Raw genomic sequence first — 6,404 nt, forward strand, 5'->3', positions numbered from 1 at the left:
AGCCCGGGCCAGCCAGGGTCAGCGTGCAGCTCTCCCAAGTTGCTGGGGGCCCCAAGCCACAGGCCTCCCTCCTGCCGTCCTGTGGGGTGGGGCGTGGGGGGGCGGGTGTCATCGTTCGTTCAGGACCTGGAAGTCATTGAAGGCTGCCCTAGCCCCAAATTTCCCCCGAAAGACCCTCTTGGGGTCTTGTCTGCTCACGCAACCATCTTCTTGCACAAGCTAGGGGCCCCAGGGCAAGGCCCACCTTGGGGCTCCAACCTGGACTGTGGCAGCGAGTGTCCCCAGGGCCTCTGTGGGCTCCCAAGGGAGGGACAGCCTTGGGCTTGGATTCCTTCTGCAGAGGAAAACTGGGTGTTTTGGCTCTGTCAGCTGTTGCAGCTGCGGCCCCTGGGCTTGCAAATGAGGGCATCTGGGCACCTCCCTCGGGTAAGCTGGAGGCTGCCATCTTCCTAGTTCGCCCTCCAAGTCCTTCTAGAGTTTGGGCAGCTGTTAGCAGCTGCTCCCTCCTGCTCCGTGAAGGCTGCGGCTGCCCATCTCCTCCAGGGGTTCAGTGGTGCCCTGTGCAGGATGTGGAGTCAGGCAGACACTCCCCCCACAGGAGTAGGAACAAGACGTAAGGCAGGCCTCGGCAGCAGCTAGAGAGACCTGGCTGAGACAAGAGGAAGGACTTCCAGGGGCCATCCTAAAGGGGGGCTGCCAAGCCAGGATGGGTAGCCCCTTCCCAAGTCCACTTCTGGAGGAGAGCTCTGTGAACCCCTTGCCACATTCACCTGCAGCGTGAGCGCCAGGGGCCTCTTGCATGCCGGGCCCAGGGCACAAGAACAGTTTCTGCATTCATTTGCTCATTCATTCAACAGTCCGCCGGAGCACGGGCTGTTCTGGCTCCTTCTACGGGCCAGCCCGAGGGACACTTCGCCCCAGGACACCCAGTTCATGGGATGCTGGCCAGAGGTGGGGCCGGGGATCGGGCCACCTGCAGTCAGGGCCTCAGAGCCGGGCCACGGTGCCCCAGTCAGGTCCACTCCCCACAGGCCACCGAATCCTCTCTCCGCCCAGCCTGGGGAGGCAGTGCTGGCACTTCAGAGGCTGGGGCTGGCCGAGTCACTGGCCACCCCCATCGCCTGCCCAGCAGCCAGCCACTTGGTCTGCTCACCGCAGAGAACCCCTCCAGGCAAGCGGAAGCTCTGTGACAACGTGCCCTCCAACCCAGCAGTGCAGACAGAGCCTGATGCTGAGGGGGCCCGTGCCCACCTGCCTTTGCTTCCCTTTTTCATAAAGCAGACCTGGTTTTCTGCCCAAGAAATAGGAACAAGGCTGTAGAGAGCCCTCTAGGGCTTCCCTCCAGCCTGGAGCCCAGTCCCTCAGTCCTTGGGGAGCCCTAGAGGGAGCCCCCGATGCCGATGGGCAAGGTCAGGACATGCCCACCCACGCACAACCACACCAGGACATTTGCACACTCACATACTCCCCAACCACACACGGGCACACGCTCATGCAACCCCCACAACCACACAGGGACATGTATACTCACACACACCCCCATGCACAACCACACATGGACACACATACACTCACGCACCCCCTATACAACCATAACATGGGCGCACACACATGCACCTCCCACATGCATGCACACGTGCCCAGCTGCAGGTCAGAAGAGGGGTGACGTCAGCTCCTGCCACAGGCCTCTAGGGTTGTCGAGGTGCAATCCAAAACACAAATAATTCATGCTGCCATGACGTCATGGATTGTCATAAATAATGTACCTGCACTTAAACCGGACGGAGGTCACTGAGGGTTGGCTGCCCTGCAGGAGAGCGGTCAGCAGCTAGGGGCGCGGCTCTGCCTGGAGGGTCTGGCCCCGCTGTGAGTGAAGCCCTCCCTGCACTCCCTGGGCCATGGGGAGCTGCCGCAGAGGCCAGAGGCACAGCCACAGCATTTCCAGGGGCCCATGGGGGCAGTGTTTCCCAGGAGATGGGCAGGGGCTTGGCACCACCCTCTGCCGTCAGTCCTCCAAGCCCATTGCCTGCTGGTCTTCCTCTCAGGAGGGAGGCGGGTCTGGGGAACAGCAGGGACCCGAGCACCCCACCAGGGACACCCCTGAGCAAGGGCAAGGCTTGTGTGAATATTCATGTGCCTCGCAGCCAGGACTAGTCATTAATATTCGAGGAAGAGGAAGCTCGGGGCCTAATTTAGCCAGCGCAGAAGAGGCCCCTCCAGGCGTTCCTCTCAAAGAGGGTCTGACAGGAGGGACAGTGGGTGGAGCAGGAGGGCCAGAGGTAGACTGCAGCAGGCCCCCTGCCTCCCACCGCAACCGCCTACCCCCCAGACCCAGCCACTGCCTCCGGGAGTCAAGGCGGGCCCTCCTCTCCCTCACCTGTGCCCCACCTGCTGCTTTCTCCCCAGACCCTTTCACGGGCCAGCCCTGTCCCCATTCCCTACTGAGTGGGGAGTGTCTGCCCCACGACACAGCCTGCCTGTGGCAGCACACCGAGGCCTAAGCAGCCTGTCTCCAGCACCTCAGTGCCCCACCCTGCCTGCCTGGCCCACCCCGGCCTGCACCCAGAATCCTGCCACCCTCTCCCCACAGCACGGGACACCTGCCAGCACCCCCACCCCGCCCCTCCCCTGCCCCGTTCAGCCATGCTGTCCCCTGATGCTCCCCTTGGACTGTCAGTGTGGCTCTCCCTGCCTTGAGCTCCCTGTCAGCCACTCGTCTGCAGTCAGGGTAGCAGGTGGGCGCAGTGGGACTGGCCTGGGGTGAGAGGTCTCTGCCCTGACCTGGGACTCTGGGAAACCTAAACAGGGCAAGGGATTTAGATTAGGAGATCCCAAGTTCCCCACAGGCCAATCGTAGACCCCAAGGCCGTATCTGTCTGCCTACCCCCCTCACTCCTCTCGCCTCTCTTCGGCATTGGAGGGGAGAGCAGCTGGCACCGTGGGGAGGGGGCCCTGGCACCAGCCCGCCGCAGGCCCTCCCCTGGCACCCTCTGGAGCACTACAAGCCCACACAGTGAGAGCCGTAGCCAGAGCCCTACTGAGACCTGGCCTGTCCGGGCGTGCTGCCCGCTAGGCCGGAGGAGGGGGGCTGAGGGCTCACTGCTTGGGGACCGTCCCCCAGGCAAGGGATGCTGGCCAGGGGGGGCAGTCTGGGCTGTGTGGGAAGCTGCGGAGGAGGCTGGTAGACTGCAGGGGCTTCTGGAAAGTCTCTGCAGTGCTGCTTCCCTGCTTGGCCCAGGCAGCCTGGGAATGCATTTGTGCAAGCGCTTATGCCTCCAGGTGAGCGGAACGGGGGCTATCCTGGGGGGGCCCCCAAACCAAACACGAGAGGGAGGACGAGATCCAGCGGCCTTTGCAGATGGAAGTAGGTTTCCCTTCCCCAGAAAATGCTGACTCGGCTCCCGCGCCCTCCCTCCCGCGCCTGCCGGCTCCATCACATGCTGGAAGGGACAGGGACGCTGCTCAAGGTCAGGGAACATCCGAGTCCACAAGGGACGGCCCTCGTCCCTGCAGCGGGCTGAGCTCCCATGCCGAGGGGCCTGGCAGCCTCCCTGCCCGGTTCCCGTGGGGGCTTCCGGGCCTGCCTCCCCCACGGGACACAGGATGTGCCCCCACCCCAGCCAGGCCTTCCTGCCCCTCCTGCTGGGGCTGCTGCCATGAGGGTGGGGACACATCTCAGCTGGCCAAGGGTACCCACAGACTCCTATCGCCCTGCCTTGGGCGCAGGCACAGCTTTGTTAGTGTGCGTGTGTGTATGTGCACCCACGTGCAGAGGCCGCAGGTAGGGCTTCCTGCCAGTTTCTGGACAGCAGCCTGGGGTGGCAGGAACTGCCGCCCAAGGCCGGGCAGGGGGACCGTCTGGGGCTGTGCGACCTCCTCTGCCAGACCCCACCTGACCTCTCTCCAGTAAACCTGATTCCACCAAACCCGTGTCAACCCCACTTCCTGCAGTTCCCAGCCCCTGCTGGCTGCCCAGAACCCAGGTCATTGCCAGGTCTCTCTTCCTTGACACTGCATGTAACCGTGGACGACAGATAGTCTTGGAGCAGCTCTGCAAACCCTCCTCTGAGGGGGCGCTGGAAAAGTAGAAAAGGCCAGACTCCACCAGGAGAGGTCTTTCTCTTCACTACGCAATGGGGACTCATGGGAGGGCCCCCAGCAGAGGTTTCTTCTTTCTGGCCCTGTCCTGTCCTGCCCTGACCTCTGCCCTCTCCCTTCTCCTGCCCAGGGTCACCATGGTGTTTGACCCCTCCACATGCCTGACAGTCCCACCCTGACTGTACCCCCATACCCTCCCCAGGCCCTCTGTCCTTGGCCTGCTTCCTCCTTGGGGTCAGCTCTCAGGGTTTGTCCACCTGGGTCCTGTTGCCACAAGGCCCATGCCGGGGCAGCTCTAAATCTAGAGCCTTCCTCTTCCGACTGCATGTGCCGGCCTTGGGGGACGCACTCCCCTCATCCTTGCCTGCTCCACCAGCTGCCTCGCCCACCTGCACTAGGGGTACCTCCCCTCTCCTCCCATCCCCCCACAGGCGCTATGACCACCTTGGCTGGCAGGGCAGGGAGGGCTGCGTGTTGGCTGCCTTGCAAAGATGGACCATGTCTCTTCACAGCCCCAGACCCTGCCACAGGAGCCACGCCACACTGACCCGACTCTGGCAGTGCCACCAATGGCTGGCAGTCTCCGCCTTTGACCCCAAGCAGGAAGAAAGCTTCTGCGGCCTTGCCCACCATGCTGAGGCTGGCTCTGCAGCCGTTCTGAGCTGGTCCTGGCTGTTCCCAGCTGGTGCTCCAGGGCTGCAGACAGACAAATGGCCTGGACTTACAGTAGTGTCAGCTTTCAGGTGGTGCTACAAGAAGGCCTGGACACAGAGGCTCCAAGCAGCACCTTAATGGGTAGCAGAGTGCTGCCTGGTGTGTTTATCTGTCACCGAGGACACGCCTGCGGACAGCAAATAGCAGCAGCCCTCTCTGCCCTCTGGAGTGCCCTGCTGGAAGAGATGGCTAATCTGCTCAGAGGGCAGCACGTCTGTCAGCCCTACCAACACCCGGGAAGGTCATGGCCCTCCTATCTTGCCAGCCAGCAAACCCCCCTCATCCACCCCAACTTCACATCAGGAGCCCCAGAAGTCCCCCAGCTCCCAAGGGCTTGGAGAATGCTACATTCTGTTACAAAGTAGCAGGTCTAGGCCTGTGATGACCCTGAGGAGTCATGGTCATTTAAACACGTGAAGAACCCAGGTGTCAGTCGCGGCAGCTGCGTTTCACGTCCAGGTGTGCCTGGGATCGACGACATCGGATACTCGACAGTGCACAGCAGAGCACGTCCATCCTCACAGGGCTCCATGCACTGGAGGTGCTGCTCCAGGTGAGGGGCCCGCTCGAGGTGGTAAGTAGGGCTGGGGGGTCAGGGTACCGCACTCCCTGGTGTGAGGACAACCGGGGTAGAAAGGCCAAGCAGCCACACCCCCTACTCCCAGCCAGGCAAGGGCAGGCAGGCAAAGAGGCGGCGCTCTGGGGCCAGGACAGCCAGCAGCAGGAGGGGCCCACCCAGATCCGGGCTCAGGGGCAAGGCCGTGCAGGATGCCTCGCTCGGCCTCTGGACTGATGGAGCCTTGCTTGGCAGGCAAGTCTGGGCCGCTGGGGACTGAACATTGTAGCCTAAAAGCCCCCTCTGCTGCTTCTCAGGGGAAAGGCTGCTGTAAGGACTCAAGGTTCTTTGCCACCAGAAGCTGAACTCCAAAGTGACGCAGCCTGTCTCTTGAAACAAGACAAATTGCTATGGAAGCTGAGCTTAGTTTTCTTTAAATTACAAATTCTGGCTGTGACAGCGGATGGAAATCGTCGTCACCATGGCCATGTGGGTCTGTGCAAATGAAAAAGTGAGCTAGTATGAGTCTCCCCTCCACAGGCGCCAGGGGAGCCTTTACCAGGTAAAGGTAGAAAAGAAGAACGTGCCTCTCATTTTAAAAACTGTTTTTTTTTGGTTAAAAAACTGCAGCTTTGGTTATTTTTCACCCAATTTTTCCTATGCAAATGCCCATTTCCCCAAATTGAGAGCATACAATACTTATGGCTCCAAATACAATTTCCATCCAATAATATATTGTAAGCAGCCCCCAGCTCTAAAATACCTTCAAAATAATTACTTTTTGACAACTATATGAAGGTCTGCTGGCTGAAGACCCGGATTTTTAGGTGTTCCCAGGTGTCTAGTCATGGGCAGCAGAGCGGATCATCCCTGTCCACAGGCTCTCGCCTGTAATTCTGAGCACCTCCCAGACAGGTTCCCACCCCAGCATCCCAAAGGCAAGGGCAGTGACCCCTTTACCAGCACTACAAATGACTGTTTTTGAAAAATGGCATGCAATTTTTTTTTTATCTGGTTGGATATTTTATCCTCAAAA

Source organism: Tamandua tetradactyla, chromosome 2 (assembly GCF_023851605.1).
Source record: "Tamandua tetradactyla isolate mTamTet1 chromosome 2, mTamTet1.pri, whole genome shotgun sequence".
In the NCBI taxonomy this organism is placed as follows: Eukaryota; Metazoa; Chordata; class Mammalia; order Pilosa; family Myrmecophagidae; genus Tamandua; species Tamandua tetradactyla.